General features: G+C 46.2%; 1 long non-coding RNA gene across 1 annotated transcript in view; it reads right to left on the bottom strand.

The window, feature by feature from the left end:
- The window catches only part of LOC138580631 (uncharacterized), a 204,716-nt gene extending 186,383 nt beyond the window's left edge, over positions 1–18,333 (bottom strand). The window contains exon 1 of the long non-coding RNA XR_011304307.1: positions 17,841–18,333. This is a non-coding gene — a long non-coding RNA (uncharacterized lncRNA). The remainder of the gene's footprint in view (positions 1–17,840) is intronic.
- Positions 18,334–19,933: the final 1,600 nt, after the last annotated feature.

Raw genomic sequence — 19,933 nt, forward strand, 5'->3', positions numbered from 1 at the left:
GGAAAAGGTGAAACGACAATTCTGGTGGCCCTCTTGGCGAAAAGATATTAAATCTTTTGTGATGTCCTGTGGTGTTTGCGCCCAAAATAAAGGTCAAAAGAAAAGACCAGCCGGTCTCCTTCAACCTCTAGACATACCGCCAGCACCCTGGCACACCCTATCAATGGATTTTATTACGGACTTGCCTCCTTGTTCGGGATACAATACCATTCTGGTAATTGTGGATTTGTTTTCCAAAATGGCCCACTTCATTCCTTTGAAAGGTTTACCTTCAGCTTCTGTCCTAGCCAAAGAATTCCTCGAAAATATTGTTCGGCTACATGGATTTCCATCTATACTAATCTCTGACCGGGGAAGCCAATTCATTTCCCACTTCTGGCGCAAATGTTGTCAAATGGCACAAATCGACGTAAGATTATCGACCAGTCACCACCCTCAGACCGATGGTCAGACCGAGAGGACAAATCAGACCCTTGAGCAGTACTTACGGTGTATGTTACAGCAATCTGAAAGCAACTGGAAAGACATTCTTTGGATAGCCGAATACGCATATAATAATTCGGTACACTCTGGAATTGGCCATAGTCCTTTTTATACCTTGTTTGGACATCACCCTCGAACCTCAAACCTCGACTCACCTCGGAGTGCCCGCAGTAGAACATCTGCATTCTACCATTACCCGAGCCTTCAAAGAGGCAACCACGAATTTACAACAAGCCAAGAGAAAATACAAGGAGAATGCTGACCTACATCCGAGTGAAGCACCTCCGTATCAGATTGGGGATCAAGTGTGGTTAGCTACCAGACATTTACCGCTCAAAGGGCCTCGAACTTTTAACCCAAAATATCTGGGACCCTATTCTATTACGGCAATAATTAACCCAGTAGCGGTTAAACTTGATTTACCAGCTAATATGCAAATTCACCCTGTTTTTCATGTGTCACTTCTGAAACCAGTGGTCCCCGGAACCCGACTACTCAAACCTCCAGAACCTATTCAAATAGACGGGGAACCCGAATTCGAAGTGAAGAACATTTTAGATTCAAAAATGTTTAGGTCAAAGCTTTTCTACCTAATTGATTGGAAGGGGTACGGACCTCAGGAGAGGTCGTGGGAACCCAGTGACCATGTGCATGCACCTCGATTAGTCAGGAAATTCCACCGACTCTTCCCAAACAAACCAAAACCCCCAGAGGGAACAACCTTGGGAGGGGCCTTGGGGGGGAGTGCTGTCACGATGCCCGCTCCCAGGGAGCCGGCTCAGGCCCTGCGTCCCCGAAAGCGGACATCAAGTCCCTGGGGAAGGTCCCAGCAACCCCTTATAGGGGCCGTTTGGACAGCGTCCTGGCGCCTATGGCGCCAGGCTCATAGAAAACGTCAGTCCTGGCGCCATAGGCGCCAGGCTCATTATGAAAGTGTTTGGGTGCACTTACCTGATGCAGACCATTCTGCAGAACCCCGGCCTCCTTGAGGCCTGAAAGGAACTACTTTACCTGTGGGACTCATTTACCACCCGGGCGTGGTCGGGGAAGGATACATACCTGATTGGAGGAAGGACACATTCTAGAAACTTCTTCCAAGGCTATTTAAACCACACCCGATCAGCCACACGTGCTTCGCGTTGTTCTGCATCTAGCAGCTGGACGCTCACTGTGTCTGCTCCTGCATCTTGACTTCTGCCACACCTGCCAGCATCCTGAATCACCTGCAAAGGAAGGGAACAAGAGAACAGAAGAAGGAAACGGCCTCACCTGTTAAATCTGCATCCCAGAGACATTTCGCCGATAATCCTGAAAAGGAAGACATTTATTTTTAAAAGCACATTGCATCGATCGCTGCAGCGCTGCATTCTACTCTTACAGGGCGCCTCCATGTTCAGCAGCGACCATCCGGATTCGCAGTCGCGCCCCCGCGCCTAGGGAGAAAAAGACAAGAACAAAGGTGAGAGAAAGAAGGGAAAAGGGAAGCTAAAACTCCATGTCAAGACTTACCTGTTGGGTCATTCCCTTTTCATTTCGGGTCCGCGCCGCATCCAGGCATTTTCGGACCCCGGCCCCTAAGGGGAAAAAGACATCAGCGTTAATGAGTGAATGAAAAGACATTACCAAAACACTCATTAAAGACTTACCTGATTTCCACAAGGATTTCACCGCTCACCTCGGGTCGGTGCCTGTTCCCCGGCATTCCGTACCCCGGCTCCTATGGGGAAAAAGACACTAGCATTAGAACATTAATGCATGGACACAAGGGGAAACACTTATAGAAAAACTTACCTGGAAGCCAAGCAAGTTTGGTTCTCACCCATCCGAAAATCCAGTGACGTAACTGGATACCAACGCGCCCCTGCATCAGAAGCAGGATGGAGAGCTCGTCCTTCCAGACCCTAAGGTGAGACGCTACGGGGAAGCACAGGAGGGTGAGAGGGGTAAGTGGGAGGCCGATTGCATTACCCCGCAGACAGTTAACCCCCTATTCTCACCTACAGAAGGATACTTCTGCGAGTCAGACAAGCCAGATCTGGGGCCCGGTCCAGTCCGTCTTCCGAACCCTGCGCATCACATTAGACGAGGTCACAGCAGCGCGAACCAGGCCAGCGCCCCCGTGGGAGTCAGGTGAGCGTTACACGTATCCAGTGGGCCAATAGAGGCGTTTATTGTCACCAAACCGGCCAGAGCTGGAGCCGATCGCCGCTCATCCGTTTATCTGCTGGGGGCAGCGAGGAGCCAATCGCCGTCCACCTCCTCCTAAAGAGCAACAATCAGCTGAAGCAGTTTCTGCAGGCACGCACAGCAGAGCCCTCCGCCGACAGCCACCAATACTGCGCAGCCCAAATGGTCCTGGGGACGCCCAAACACACCATCCACCACTTGCCAGGGTCCGCGGCTAGTCAAAAGCAGCAATCAGCTGATTCTCCGACAGCGATCAGCTGATGTGTCTTCCTGGGACACGCAGCGTCGGCGCAGCCCCTCCTACTCGTGGTCGTGAAGTAGGCCAGGAGCTGATTGGGTCGACACTGCCGGGGCGGAGCTGTCAGGCGGTTTCTGCAGGCACGCACAGCAGAGCCCTCCGCTGATAGCCACCAATCCTGCGCAACCCGAATGGTCCGTCGATGGCTCCAACAACCGATGGACTGTCCCGAGACCAGCAGTCCACAGACTTCAGCGCCCACAAGACGGTCCCCGGCCTCGGACCCAGGGGCTTGGGCACCCCCGCCACGAACGCCAAAATCCTCACCTCCGGCTCCGGACCCAAAGGGCACTGGCACTCGCCCTCGCTGCGGACCACCGGAGAGCACAGACTTTCGCTGGAAACACCAACAAGGCGATAACAACGAGCGGACAAGTTGATGTGCTGGCGGGTTCAGCAGCTGCAGCCCCGGTGTCGTCGCGCCGGCGATGGACCGGGGCCGGGGAAACTAGCCGCCGCACGTGTGGGACGGGGCCCAGTAAAATCCTCGTTGCCACTGACAAGATCCACAGACACCATGTATAAGGTAAAGGTTTATTTACTGGACCCCACAAGCGCAGGCTCCTTCCTTCAGCAGTCCAGCCCAACCGCCACTGTGGAATGTTGATTGCTGAGGAAGCATCAACATTGCACAGAGCACGAGCACATTATGACATACTTCTCTTCGGTATTGTAAGAAAATGTTAAAATAATTCTTGGGGCATTTTTCAATGCTGGCATATACTGTGGGTGGAGCTGCAGTATCATGAAGGATTTACACTGAAAATGAGGACATATACCGTGATTACCAGCATCATGAAAGTGTTTTACAGTAGGAAAGCTGGAATATACTATGAGCAAAGGTATCACAGAATGGGAATGGTAGTATGCATTGTGGGTGCATCATGAAATGTGTACAGTAGGAATTCTAGCATATATTGAGGGTGCTGCATCATGGAAGTATGCTACCATAAATTGGGGTGGCATTTCTGACATACAAATGTATTAGAATAACATGTTTGTTGTGTACCTGTACAAGGTTCTATTTTCTAAATCGAACCCCCAAATGATTGGTATGGCTGCTCATTTGTTGAAGTGGTTTTAGATCGCATTGTTGGAGATCCTGACGTCATATATTTAAGAATAGCTCTTGTGGCCTATTGGTCAGTACTGGTTCTGGGTGACCGAAAATGTAATTCTGTAGGACCTGTATTTAGACCAGTATATTATATATCATATCAGAGTAAACATTTCTTATTTTTTTTAAAACATTTTATTAATTTTGCAAAAAACATAGATAACATCAGTAAAAGCAACAATGTCTCACATTAATCAGATAGAACCAAATTTACAGAATATCATAAGCATCATAAATAGGTCATACCAATAAAATGACCAACTCCTGTGAAACACAACAAACATACTGACAGGAATACACAAAAGACAACACAAACGGGAGAGAAAAAAAAAAACCTTTCTCCAACCATTACCATGAATAGCATTTCTTTTTTTTTTAAACATGTTTATTTTAAACAGGCAGGTTATGACAATACAGAGCTTAAACACTTGCGACATGAATCATAAAGCAATACCACTTGACGCTCTTCCCACCCCACCCTCAGGTCTTAAGTTCCGTCTTCACGCCCCCACTGGGGATCTCCATCTTGAACAGTTCTCCTGGCCAGTTGGGGCTTGAATGTCTGGGCCGGGAACCTTTGGTCAAAGTCCAAAACCGGACCCCAGATGTTGTGAAAGTGATGTAAAATGCCTGCCCCGGCAGCCGTCACCTTCTCAGCGATCAAGATGTCCCAGACTTTCATCCACCAGAAAGACATGAGCGGGCCTTCCGTTGTTTTCCAGGTGCGGGCTATCATGTTCCTGCCCGCCAGTAAGCATTGGGATAATAGTTTGACCTTAGGACCAGACCTTGGGTAGATCCCAGGGATCGGTGCTCATAGGAAAATAGGTTTGGGGTCCAAGGGCAGTCGCACCTGAGTGATGTCTGATATCGTCGCTAAGCATTGTTTTCAAAAGGCTTGAGCCTTGGGGCAGGACCACCACATGTGGAGGAAGGAGCCTATTTGGCCGCATTGTCTCCAGCATTGTGGGTCGAGTGTGGGGTTCATGTGATGAAGTCTTAGGGGAGGGTAGTACCAACGGAGGAGGATCTTGTAGGCGCATTCTCTGTTTGTGATGCAGGATGAGGAGGTGTGAGCCCGGGACCTCGATGTCAACCCACTGTTGGTCTTCAATCGGACGGCCCAGGTCCGCCTCCCATAGGGCCATATACCGAGTCTTGGAGGTTAGGAAATCCATTTGGAGGCGTTTATATAGAGTGGAGATTCTCCCTCGGGCGGGAGCTCATTAAGGGTCAATTCGATGGCTGTGGGGGGGGGGGCGAATAGCTGCCTGGCGAGTCTGTGGATGGGTGCACCAGTGGTGCAGCTGGGTATATGTGAATCTATCCTGTTCCTGGATCCTAAAGAGTTCTTTGCATCGCTCAAAGATGCAGGGTTGGCCCCCTTCAAAAAGTTGTCCCAGGGTCTCCAGGCCTCCTGCAATCCAGGACTTAAAATTCCGGGCAGACAGACCAGGTGAAAAGGTTGGGTTCATAAACACCGGGGAGAGGGGGCTGAGCCCCGTCGGGATCCTCTTCTGTTTCAATGCCTTGTCCCATACCGAAATGGTGTGTTTGGTGGTCGCCAGAAGATTCCGCCACCATTGCCGTTCCAGAGGGGGGATATGTGGGAGAAAGGACAGCTGAGCCGCCATTTGGTATTTCTGTAGGTCTGGGACACCGAGGCCACTGAGTTTCGTGCTGCCCAGCATCGTGGATTTAGGGATTATGGGTTTTTCCCCCACCAAATAAACTGCAGCATTTTCTTCTGTTGGTGTTGAAGGGCTGGCACCGGAACCGGCACCGGGAGTGAGGAGCAAGCGTACAGAAATCTCAGTAGTAAGTTCATTTTATAGGCTGTAATACGGCCCATCAGCGATATCTCTTGTGCCGCCCAGCGCTTTAAATCTGCCTCCAAGTTTGTAAATAGTGGGAGGAAATTAGCCCGATAGACCTCGCTTGGGTTGGCCGGGATCTGGACTCCTAAGTAGCTGATTCCCTTGGTCGTCCATTGTATTGGGCACAGAGGGATTAGGGCTTCTCGGTCTTCCAAGGGTCAGACCCACTCCCATGGCAGCTGATTTCCAGAAGTTTATGGTAAAGCCCGTGACCCTTCTATAGCTTGCTATCTCAGCCAGGGCTTGAGGGAGGGAGGAACGAGGCTTTGTGATAGTCAGGAGGACATTGTCTGCATAGAGGGCCAGCTTGTGGTGTGCCGGGCCTGATTGAAAGCCTTCGATTGCAGGGTTCCACCTGATCCGTTGGGCAAACGGTTCCATGATTAGTGTGAAGAGGAACGGCGACAGTGGGCATCCCTATCTGGTTCCGCAAGTTAGGTTGATAGGGGAGGAAAGGGTGCCATTAAATCTGAGAAGGGTTTTGGGAGCCAGCGTCATAGTGCAGACTTCCGGGCCAAATCCAAAGGCCTCAAGGGTGAGCCTCATAAAAGTCCAATCCACTTTGTTGAACGCCTTGGTTGCATCCAGGGCCAGAAGCACCAGCTCCCGGGAGTCTCAGGAGGCAAGTTCCACCAGGTCTAAGGCCCTTCGAATGTTGTCGGCCGTGGAGCGGTGTCTGTGAAAGCCACTCTGATCCGCACTGATTATCTCCGGCAAGAATTGAGATAGTCGTGTTGCTAAGATTTTAGAGTATATATTAGCATCTATGTTGAGCAGGGCAATGGGTCTATATGACGCAGGGTTCTTCGGATCGCTTCCAGGTTCAGGTAGTAAGACTGTAATTGACTCCTGCATGGACGGGGTTATAGTGCCCGTGGTCCTGAACGAGTTAAACAACTGTACCAGAGGTGCTAATAATTGGGGTTTGAAAATCTTGTAAAACCTGGTTGTATATCCATCAGGGCCGGGGGCTCAGGATTTAAGGGCTTTTATTGCCTTGTCCACTTCCTCATCGGTAATCAGCGCCTCCAGAGAGTCATGGGCTGTTCTTTTTAGCCGGGGAAGCGCTGCACTCCGTAGGTATTCCCTCTGTTCCTTCATGTCCCGTACCGGAGTGGTCATCACCTGGGTCAGGTGGGCCGTTGCGAGCTGTAGTTTGTCCTGGTCAGCGTAATGGACCTTGCCTTGTTGGTCCCGCAGGCCCACAATCGTGTTGTTCCTCTTCGTCTTGGCAAGTTTGGCCACCAGTAACTTATTCGCATTGTTGTTCTTAGCATAATAAAACTGTTTAGCTTTTGCCATTTGGTGGGCAGTGTGTTCGGGGTAGTGGGCCTCGATCTTTTTTTGCGTTATCCGGATGGCCCGCTGAGTTTTATGGGTCCAGCCCTTCTCTTTATGGGTCCTTTCTGCTTTTTTAAGTTCTTCCTCAAGACCCTGGCGAGTTTGTCGTTTATGCCTGTGATAGGCCGCTCCTTGCGCAATCAGTTCCTCCCGCACTACTGCCTTCATTGCGTCCCAATTGTTGGCGGTGGAGGTGTCTTCGCTGGGGTTCTCCTTAAAAAAGTGGTTGCGATTGCGTCTCGGAGTGGCATCTCGTTAAGAATCGGATCATATAGTGTCCATCTGCGCTGTTGGGGGTTAGACCGTTCCTGCACTCGGATTTCTAGGGTCACCGGGGCGTGATCAGACAATATTCTGGAGCCGATTGTCACATTGTTGGTGAATGTGAAGATTTGCGGGGATACTAGGAGAAGATCTATCCTGGAGAAGGTTCTGTGGACATAAGAATAAAAGGAAAAGGCTTTTTCGGATCGGTGGAGTACCCTCCATGAGTCCACCACTCCCAAAGTTCTGAATAGTTGCAGGAGAGCCAGGGCTATAGTGAGGTCTCCGGCACTGGGCGGGTGTGACTTGTCTTTCGTGGGGTCTGGGACCCCATTGAAGTCCCCACCAATCACTATCTGGCCCTCCAGAAAAGGAGAGAGAGTCGTACTCAGGGACTCATAGAACAGCACCTGGCCTGAGTTGGGTGCGCATACAGAGATTATAGAGTAGAGTTGTCCCAGCAGCAGGCATTTCACCGCCATGTACCGCCCCTCCGGGCAGTTTATGGAGTCTAGAATCTGAGGGTTCAGTCCCCTCCCAAATAAGATAGCCCTGCCACCCCTCTTGGAGTTCCCAGATGCGAAGAGTTGCTTCGGGAAGTTTCGGGAGCATAGGTGGCTGTGGTCTGCCGGCAGCAGATGGGTTTCCTGTAGCATAGCTACTGCTGCATCGTTATTCTGAAGCTTCTGTAGGATGGACTTGCATTTGGCGGGTGAATTCAGTCCCTTGACATTCAGGGAGTCGAACCTCAAAGTCCGATGTTCCGGGGCTAGTTCCGGGACCACTGACAAGTCCTGGGGGAAAGGGGGAGACGTAGAGGGATCAGCCATCATGTCGCGGAGTGTATGGCCATTCATTAACCTGCCTATGGGGTTTTTGCTCGGGCCGCCAACGGGAGGGCTGAGTTTTAACTGGGGGTGGCGGACCTTTTGTAGGTCTAGAGCCTCCCCTGGCCAACGGGGCCACAGAACAGTATGTAGCCAACATGGCTAATCTTACAGGTAGTCTCAGTGGATCATTCCAAGGACTCATAGGTGGACTGTGCCTTGGAACTGGCATGGGCCGTGGAATAATGCCCGCTGCTTTGGGGATGGAGCTCATCTGTGTTCCTGTGGGTGCTGATCGGCTTCATGGTGCCGGACTGACGAGCCGGGTCAGAAAGTGGTGGCTCCATCATGGGACCGCATTCGGCTGATTCCTCCTCCGGAATCTGGGAACCCTCGACCAGGAATTTTGTGTAGGGTTAGGGGAGGCCACAAGGTCTGAGTCAGCCGTTGCCTCGGAAGGCAGGGGAGGCGAAAGCCTGGAAGCATCTGGGCGCAGGATGTTTTCAGCATCTTCCAGGTGGCTAATTTTCCTTAGTGAGCCCTTATAGAAAAATTGCAAGGCTGTGGGAAAGAGTCATCTGTAGCAGATTTTTTGGGCTTGAAGAAGAGTGGTTAGTGGGCGGAGGGCTCGCCTCTTTTGGAGAGTAAGAGGGGAAAGATCCTGAAAGATCTGGAGGGGGTCCCTTGGAATGTAATTTCGTCTTTGGAGCGGCTTATCGCAGAGATGGCTTCCTTCGTGGTAAAGAAGTGCACCCTAGTGATGACGTCAGGGAGGCCATCTGACTCCACTCCGCAACGGGGGTTCAGCCTGTGGGTGCGATCTAGGAGAAGCTGTGAATCTTCAAGGTCAGGGAGGAGAGACTGGAAGAAGAGGCTCACGTATTCAGCCAACCCCTTGTCTGGGATCGAAGTAGGAACCCCCCGAATACAGAGGTTGTTGCGCCGAGCCCTATTTTCCAGGTCTTCCTGCTTGTATTCTAGGATGTCGTACTTGTCTTGTAGAAGTCTAATTGAGCGTTGGACCTCAGTTAGGGCGGAGGCATGATCTTGGATATGGTCCTCAACAACTCCCAATCTTTGTTCAACCTCCGAGACCCTTTTATCCGTACTTTCCAGCTTAGTAGTAAGTTCGGTCATACAAGAGCAGAATTCTGATTTGATATCCGCCATGAATTCACGTATGTCTTCTTTGGTCGCCAGAGGTCCCTTGTTGTCTTGGGATTCCCGTGAAATAGAGGAGCAGGGGTCCTGTTTCTTAGCTTTGTCGGATGCGATCAGCAGTGTTGCTATGTCCGAGGACTTGGTGGTCTTTTGTTGCTTAGTCATTGCGCTGGTTGTCGGCGGCGGGTCAGTGGCTGCCGGGAGAACTGTAGCGGTGAAGGAGAGTTGCTACGAGAGCCGCTCAGGGGCCCCCAGAGCCCCGCGAGAGGCTAGGGAGCGCTACCCGTGCAGGTTATAGGCCTAATCCGCGGGAAGCAGGGTCGTGGGCCGGGGCGCCCCAGGAAAGGATTTGCGTCTTTTCACAGCATTACCAATCCCTTTAAAATTCCATGAAACAAAGGTCAATGGAACCATGTCTCTCTACTCTGTTTAAGTACAGTTATGCAGTATCCATCAATCTCAAAAGGTAGGGTTTGAAAAGTTAAAAGTAACAAGTAAGGAAAGGGTAGACACAACGACAAAAGACACATATACGAACAAACAAACATAAAGCAGAAGCTTTGCAGAGCATTTCCAGTGTGATAAACATCAGACTTAGAATAAGCATAAGTATGTACATAATTTACAGTATTCTGAACTATACTCACCAGAAACGAAACCCTATGCGTAACCAATATGAATATGACAATTAATATTTTCCCTATTTCATTAATAACCATGGGAACTCCCCTATTACTTCTAACCCTATACGCCAATGCCCAATACATGAATACTCGCAGAATCGTACTTATATTTCAATGTATCCTACCAATCACAATCTCTATACTCTTATCACTAACTACCCTGAAAGTGTCCAACATTTATAATAAGTGTATATTGATATCTCTACTATCTATCCAGAATCCCTCTTCTTCCCTAATTTCAACAAATACAAACAAATCTCTTCAAACCTCTATGCACAGTGCATTCACTACTACAGTCACCAATATATACTAACCCTTTTTATATATGATTTCACTATTCCACCTATTCACCAAATAAAATGTGTGAAGACTGCCCATATACCCAGTAAAGCAAGCTGCCACAAGCATTCAAGGAACAGCTCCTGACAAATTCCTTCAAATCAACATCTTGTATAAAGAATAAAAACCTCTGATCAGAACATCAACGGGCAAACAACTCAACACCACACCCCAGAATATATTAACTATCTACAATGCGAGCCCCCTTATCCACTCCCCGCTCCCCATGTACCATAAACATTACCACTCACTTATACACAACAGTCCATCCTTTCAATACCCTACAATTTTATCAATTCCAAAATTGTCATCATTATTCACATACCCATTCAGATAATTGCCACAACATATTACTAATCTCAGAGCTCTACCTTGAGTGCGTTGAAACATTCTATATACCCTAGGCCATGCCAGGCATATATTTCCCCAAGGACATTTTCATTACATTCCATTTACAAGTAGAGGAATGACCAATAGTTTCTTTTCCATGTCTACTACAACAACTCCCCCTACACATTAAACCAACACATTCCATTTTATACAGGAAAACATGTCCTCTCATATTAGCCAATCACGGAAAGAATTTCCTGATACACCAAACGTCTTCTCCGACTAACATAAAATATTTCAAATATGTAAGTAAAAGCGGTCATGCTCTTAACTTCTATACCCCTTAGGTATAACATAAAGTGACATAATGAGTCAAATGCATATGAAAATGTAAATACTTGAGTTCAAACTATCAATCAAATGAAACTATTAATGCATGAATAAGATTTCGTGTGAACCATGAAGATAAAAAAAACGGCTCCACTAAATAAGCAAGCACTTCACATTAAGTAACCAACACATGTCATTCACAATGGTAAGTATAAACCTATCAAAGGTGAGAGAGGAGTCAAGATAATGGGCTGGTTGTGCGTGACTCCATCACCCTGGCAAGGCTGTCCAGAACTGCAACATGAGGAGACAATCCATGTCCACTGCAGCATCAGAGTCTGGAATTGTGTTGCCAAATTATCCCATATCTCTGCCTTGTCAACCATAATGTAGAAAGTAGAGGTTAAAAAAGGGGGGAGTCCAAAGAAGAACACCAGGTGGCACGTAGAAGCCGTCCCCCATGGTGGCAGAGAAAATGGGGCTTGTGTGTTATTGTAGACTCATGTGTTCAAGATCTGCCTGCAACTATTCCCTCCCTTGAAGCAGCATTCTCTATGTGAGGCCGAAGGTCTCCCTCAAACAAGAACAGGAGTCACCCCTATATAAGATGTGAGGGCATTCCACATCGAAATTTGCTGCCACCACTAGGACCGATTGAGTAATGTTTCGTCCATATTCCCTTTGCATGAACCACTTCACGAGCCCCTTCATGAACGTGTGTGAGGTTCATAATATCATTACGACAACACAAGTCACTTGTCACTGCAATAGCCTCAGGTGGCTCCATACGCCGTCACTGAATCAAGTATGTTGCAAAGTCCTCAGAAAATCACAATATTTCGGGTTCACCCGATCAAAGTCAAGGTGGCATTCCGCAGAGATATATTTTTATGGGTTCGCCTAAATGTGCATGTGCAGTATTGGGTGGTACTGTTGAGAGGGGGATGGCTCTGCAAGTTGCTAGACTCCGATTAGCGTGGTCTTGACTTCCAAGTTCACAACTGTCCTTTGACCACCTTAGCATGCAACTTCAATCCCACTGCCATCTCAGTTCCACAAGTGTAAAGGTCTTCCATGGTAGTCCGAATGAGATTTACATGGAACCCAGAACAATAGGAGTATGCAGAGTTTGTGGTTTCATGAAACACCATCCCTCCACAGATTAGGGTCTCCTATGTGTAGTGTGGGGTTCATACTACTGCAACTACACAGAGAGACATAGTGTACTTTGCAACTCTGTTCCTCTCAGTTTACTGATACTGCAATTCATCAAAAGAGGTTTAGAGTTAGAATGACTCACCATAAACCACACGTGAGGTTAAGGATGGATTGCTGAGTAATAAATAGCCTTGAAACTCAAGGTTCAGCATCCCTGAATAGGCAACTCCAGGCCCACCCCCATCCTCTAACATGTAATCTTGTCCCAATGCACTGAAGCCGCCAGTTATCAGTTGTGCAATGGACCTTAGTACAACCAACAAGGTAAATGATGTGGATTCGAAAGAGGCAGTTCATAAGCAATGTGCAGTTAAGTAACGATTGATGGAGGGTCCGGGGCCACAGAGATCACAAACAGTAACGACTGAGCTGAAATCATGCAACATGCTTTGTTTGGGCTAACCATGGAGCAAGCATGAAGAGTAAAGCCCCGGGCGTAATACGACTCGAAGTAGCGTCCTGGCCACATCAAGCTCATCTGTATCCAGGAGTAGAAATGCTGGAGGAGCAGCCGTGAGCAGCACACACCACATCATCAAACGAAGCAGCGGTCACTGTGAAAGCGTCAGAGCTGCTTCAATCGCAATTCCGCAGGAGCCGAGCCGAGCACACAATCACCGCCAATGAGGGCGTGCAGACATGCAGAATATCCAAAGTCAGATGGATCCGAGCACAAGCGGCTTCGGACTCGCTCACGGCAAACAAGGGGTGTGGCGTAATATGAGGAAGTAAACTAGAAGGCCGCATCTTCTCCGTTACGCATCACGCAACGTGGCAAACTACCAAGGTGCTTTTCTTTACAATTTACAACACAGCAAGTCCAAGACAATCATCGCACATCTTCAAGGATGTAAAACATTCCAATTCTGTTGTTATTAACGGTGTACAGGCAGCAGCCATTTTCTTTAGTGCAAAAACATTTGTAAATGTAAAATAAACGTCAAAATATATACAAATTCTTTTAAAAAGAATAACTTTACAGGATCATAATCTATTACAAGTCAGGTCTTCCTTTTCTCCTCCTCAGTCTTGCATTAGACTCCAAACCTGATGATGATGTTCCTTCCATTGTGTCCAGATCCAGATCTGTCAGAAAAGCCTCTGCCAATTTACTCTCAGTGAAAGAGTGTAAGCGACCTTCCACCACTATCCTTAAAATTGCAGGGTATTTCATGCTGTATTTTAGATTCTTTTCTCTGGCTTTTATTTTTGCCCCAATAAAAGCTTTCCTCTTGTCCATTATATCCTTACTCAAGTCCACAAACACCATTATTTTATTGCCCCCCCCCCAACGCAAGATCTTTCAACTCCCGAGCTTTCCACAACACCAGCTCCTTCACAGGGAATCTCAGGAATTTAACAATAATATGTCTTGTCCTCTCACCCAGGGCTGGTTTAGGTCCAAGTGACCGATGAGCTCTCACTATTTCCAATGATATAGCCGCATCTAGATTCAGCATTTTTGGCAAGTTCTTATTTAGAAAGTCAATGGCATTACCTTTCTCTGCATTTTCTGGAAAACCAGCAAAACGAATATTATTCCTCTGTGAAAAATGTTCTTGTTCTGATAGCTTCAAGGAGATCTTCTCATTAACCATCTTCTGTTCTCTGATCTGGTCCATAAACTTTAAAGTCTTTTCATCCACCACATTTAAACGTTCCTCAACAGAAGCCAATCTTTTGACAACTGTGGTAAACTTTTCTTCTGATTTCAAAAGAGCTGTCTTAATCTCCCCAATGTCCAATGTCATTTTACTCAGCATATCAAAGAGTTTGTCTTCTCTGCTCCCTCCATTATCATCTTTTTTTCTCCCTAGAGTAAACATTTCTAGCTGTATTCATTTTATGAATTTAGTAGATGAAGTGGTAATTCGCCATTAGCATAACTGATCAATTAAATTTGCTCACAGATGTACAAGCATCTTATTCTGTTGGATCTTAAGAGGGATTGCATTTACGATTGTTTTATTGTTTTGTTTTATATGAGTTCTATGGGAAATTCACCATAAATAAACAATTAATTAAAAAAAAATGTAAATGCTCCTATGTAGTGCTGCTGACCTGGGGTCCATTTGATTGTTCTCATGTGTTACTTTATTGAATTGATTTTAAATCTCATGGCTTTTCAAACCATTTTTCTGAAACATTGTGCTACCAAACAGACAGTTTTAATTAATTATTTTAACAATGTTATTTCTGGGAGCCCCCACAATCATGTTACTTTACTCAGGGGTCCCTCACTAGCCTCAGTCCGTCCTGCTAATGCAGGAGAAATATTACTGCCTATCAGTAAAAATGTTCATTAGTCACCACCGACCTCAAGTGATTTAGAATGCTGGTGCCCTTCACTAAAAGTTGCCTCCATCGCTCTGTGGGAATGACACGGCAGAACCAATTGTGTACAGCCTAAGACCGGACTGCTTGCCACTCTCCCCATAAGTTAATACTGTGGGCAGGCTCGGACTGGTCTATAAGGCAATGCCCGAACCAAAAACACTAAATGCTAGATAGGGCCGGATTTTTTTTGTCAAAGTAAACACTTTTTTGGCCCACGTGGACCAGTTTGAGAAGTTACTTCAACATGTGGCTAATAGTTTTGACCATTGTTACTGAATAAATATTCTTCAAAATGCACAATTTTTCATCACATTTTATCAAAAACCTCCCCCTTTGAGTACTAGTCAAACAGTCTGGTACAAAAGGAATTCATTGCCATTTGCAACTGTGGGCCACTTTTTAATCGGTGCCCGAGAGAATGTTATGCCGCAGTCCGACCCTGTCTGTGGGAACAGGAATTGGGGGCTGCTACTGCTGAAAGACCTTTATTGTCCTGTGACATTCCGGGGCTTTCGTTAAGTGCCCCATCACTTTTGTACCCTTGCACGTTGTGTCATGCGTCTTCAACCATTCTTGCTGTTTTACATTCAATAGTGGGGTCTCATGATGTTGTCTTGCTGTAAGATTCGCATTCACTCATGTATGCATCCTCGCACTCTTATGCATCGCTGTAGGCTGACTCAGTCATCCCCTCTTCCATAGGCATGTATCCCTCCGTAGCTCCTCACACTATCATATGTCCTTATGCTTCCTTCCATTTATCCATTTCCAACATCCGTTCACCAGACATCTCGCACCACCATACGCTTAGTCGTCCATTTATCCTCCTAATCATTTATTCACACATCCTTCTTCTCGCTCAATAATTCATCAAACCTCACATCCATATTCATTCATCCACCCCTCCTTAGCTCGCTCTCCACTCTATGGCAGCCCTCCCTCAACATAGCTCCCACCTGCTTAAGTGTATCTGTGTGTGGGAACTCAAAAAATGTTTTCACCGCACACCAGCCGAAACGAATGCTTGTTATATTGTGTAGGTGCCTGAATTATAATACAATAAAGGTTTTTGTTGAGAATATTAGGGCCTTCTTAGTACCCACAATCGGTGGTCAAAGTGCATGAAAAGAGGTAGAACTATGTTCCCTACTGGCCTGCACCGCTTCACGCAATTCACATCACCACACCCCCTCCCACGCACAATGCAAACCACCACAAATGTACCTGCTGTTTAAGGGAACGATCGGTGCACTGAAGTTCAAATTTCAACTTCTTCCTACACTTTTATTTTAAAATGATACCGTTCCGTAGTCGTTAAAAAAAAAAAAGTATCGGAACAGTAAAACTTAATTTTAAAAAGTCGAGGAGCACCCATGCCAACCGCTCCCGCCCACTTCGACCACTGCCCACAATAGATAGTAGAGGCTCCTTGCCAGAAAAAGAATGATGAAACATATTATGCCAATTTCATCTAAAATTCAGAATGGCGCTTAAAGACAGTTTAACACATGAAAAAAGCTAAACATGTTTTCATAGACAGAGCCTGAACTGCACCCACTTATCCGAAGTGATGGCCTTCATGAATTAGATTTTCAAGGCATAAACGTGGTTTAGAATTAAACTAGTAAAAGAAAGGTCCACAAGTCTAGCCTAGCACAGGTTCACTTCCCAGTTACGGGCTGGAACCTCGCGTCACTTTGTCCCCACGAGAAAAGCTACAATAAATGGCTTTTTGGCTAGGCGACATGGATGGCATTCATAGCAGTTATGCGTGGAGGTTTTTAGTTATGTCATTGCTCAAATATTTTGAAAAGCTCATGCTTTGAAGAGAGAAGACATGTTTTGTCATTAAATAGAATACAGCTAAAATAAATGGATGTTGGATTTAAACATTCGAAGGTCGGTGTAAGGTGTAGCCTGCAACACTGGTATACAAGCCTGTGAATACATTTCAGTACGAGCTAGCTGTGACCTCACTTCCGGCCTGCAGTAAGCAATGATATCACTGCTGGCCCGTAATCAGTTATTGTGCTTCAGTTGGCACATCACAATGCCTTCTGCTTGAGCTAGCACAGACTAGAGCAAGATTCCGAGAGTCACTGCAGCACTTAATTAAAACTGACACACTCTACAAATCTATTTCTTGTCAAATCACCTTCTATGACACTTTACAGCCAGGAACTGATAAGGAACAGTTGATGATAGCATGCTTATTTTGTGCACTGCAGGACTTTAATGCAAGAATATGCAAGTTGTTGCATATTTTAAAACACAACATGAAAACGTTTGTGGGTGCATTTTTATTAAACTGCCTATACAATTTTTCTACAGCACATTAGAAGCTGCATATTGTTGTTAAAATATGTGTATTCTAAACAGTTTGTACATTGATTACATATATCAGTAGCTGGAAGATCTCTTACAATTGTAAGATATTGTCCTTGCCACTTTTCTGTTACCACTTACATTCCACTGGCTAGGATAAACACTAGGAAGACTTATTACTGCACTATGCACACACCGATCATGTTCTTGTAACACTAAGAATTGGACAGGCTGCACAGTAAAAAACCAGGCACAATAAACAACATCACACACTTTCATGATTATGCCCTCAGGCACCTTTATACATATCCATCAGAGAAAACATGCAGCATAGAAACATTAGTATTACCTTTTCACTGAACATATGCAAGATACTGGAAAACACGTTGCATTGCAAGAAAAACGAATATACTGTTGTTTGTGGATCAACACAGCATCAGACTCCCCCATCTAGTACTTTGAAGATGTAAGCAAATACATTACAGATATAACTTCAATTCCCATTTGCCCCGCTGCCCTCAGCTAAGATTGGGTTAGTATGATATTTGAGATCATTGACTTTCTTGCATAGTAGAATTATACCCATAATCAATTTTGATCTAGGTAACTTCCTTGATCCCCGGGTACCATGAAAATAGAGGAAGTTTCCCTTGGGTCAGTTTGCCCTGGTCAAATCACCCCTTGCAAGAAATTCCAGTTTCTATTATGCTTATTGATACTCACTTTAGCTTGACTTGAGACCTTTGCGACCCCAGTTCCTCCAGCCTGTCTGCAGTTTCAGTGCCTGTCTCAACACAAGTCACAACAGCCTCAGGTCCTTCTGGCTCGGGATCCAGCTTGCACTGTCCTGTCATGCTGCCAAGCACACAGATAACAGTTCCGCTCACAGCGACCTTCAAGGCTCCAGCGAGGCATGGCAAAATGCCTTATGCTCGGATAGCACAGTCACCAAACGATCAGCCTGCCTTTCTCACCCAAGGAAAGCCTTCCAAAATTCAAAAAACACAGCCCTAGTTCTTTGCTTGCTATCAAGGCTTGTGATATCTCAGCCCCAGTTTTTTTTAAAGTTACTCTGTTGCAATACCCAGTGCAGTCTCTGACATGCAGCAAAACCCAGGCCACTGACTCATTCCAAAAACTCAGTTCAAAAACACCCGAAAGTCACGCAAAAAGCCACATGGAATGAGCCACAGGCTAAAAAGCCCAGCCTCCCAGCTTGCAGTTCCTTATAACCCTTTTTCTCAAACCCAGCCCTTCTCCTATATCACATATGGAACCTGCACATTTTACCCACATATTTTCTGATTTCACTTCCTTCAACTCCAGCCCTTTGTGACACTTCCAACTTTATCACATGACAGAGTATATTCTAGCCCTTCCTGCACCGTGTACTTTTTCAGCTCAGCCCTCTGGTCTTTGGCAAGCTAACCATGTCTTCCTGAGCTCTGAAGAAAATGAAGCATGCTGTCTTCTCTTCCTGTGCTTGCTTTGTGCAAACAATGGGCATTCATTTTCAAGGCCCTTTCACTTTGCAAGGACTGGTGTCAGCTTCTAAATTTGATAATATTTTGAAACTAACCATGATCAGTCAGCGTGTTTGTTCATGCACCTACCACACTGTAAGTGCACACAGAGCATTGGGCCTGCAAATCTGGCCCCCACAATGATTCCTATATTAGCTGTTAGTGCCCCAAAAGCCTGCCCCTTTCAGTTTCTGATGCACACACATGTGCTCCAATGCTAGCTTGCTATAACATTAGTATTGTTACTTAAGGCCTACAGCACACACAGCACATGCTGCAATGCTAGCTTGCTATAACATTAGTATTGTTACTCAAGGCCTACAGCACACACAGCACATGCTGCAATGTTTGTGTCAGTTGAAACGGGTGGCACACCGCGTCTCTGTTGAAATTACTGGCACTGTTGAAATGAGTGCACTGTTGAAATGCGTGTACACATTTTTCCCTACACAATACATTAAGGATGAGGACATGTATTATAAGCAATACAATATGCCTCAACGTATGTAAAAACGATATTACAAGTCACCTCAGATTTCCATGACCTTTTAAAGGAACTCAGCCTCTGGCACCATTTCTCTATTTGGTCACAGAACTCCTCAGTGACTTGCATTATCCTCATAATTTATGGTTGGGAATATTTTATCCAATGTATCACTTTCGTGTTGTAGAATGTCTAGATATTGTTTAGGAGTTTAGTAGATGGAATGTGCATGATGTTGATAGTGTTTGCACGTGGGTGTGGCAAGTGCTGTTGATTGAGGTGTGTGGCAGAGGTGTGTACACTCTGGCACATGTGAGTGGTGTTTAGGCAAAGCCTGTCTCTTTACAGATGCAGGCTGTTAGGTGAGCTTAATGTTGTTTGATATTTATTGTGTGTTGTGGGTGCTTTTGGATGAGTCCTTAGCAGTGAGTCTGTGTGGGTTTCTTACAGTAGTGTGCAATGTTGAGGGTAATGTGTCTGCCAAAAGCAACCAGTGATGGCAAAAGTTGTGATTGAAGAGAAGTCTTGTTTCATTAAGTTATGACATGAGTTGTTGAATTTTGTGTGTTGTCTGGGTCTGAATGTGTAGCACTGTGTGTATGTGTGGTGCACGCCTTTGTGTGGTATTTTCTGTGGTGTGCATATTGGATTATTGAAAGTGACATATTTTCAATGTATGTGTGTGGCACATGATGTGGTGTGCACAATAGAATGTGGATTGAGGTCAAGGTTTGGGTGTGAAGTGTTTTGTTGGCTGAATTGCATTTGCAGTGGCGGTCTTTGGTTTTCTATGGTGTTGTCAGTTTTAA

Source organism: Ambystoma mexicanum, chromosome 3p, assembly GCF_040938575.1.
Source record: "Ambystoma mexicanum isolate Mex_15411 chromosome 3p, UKY_AmexF1_1, whole genome shotgun sequence".
In the NCBI taxonomy this organism is placed as follows: domain Eukaryota; kingdom Metazoa; phylum Chordata; class Amphibia; order Caudata; family Ambystomatidae; genus Ambystoma; species Ambystoma mexicanum.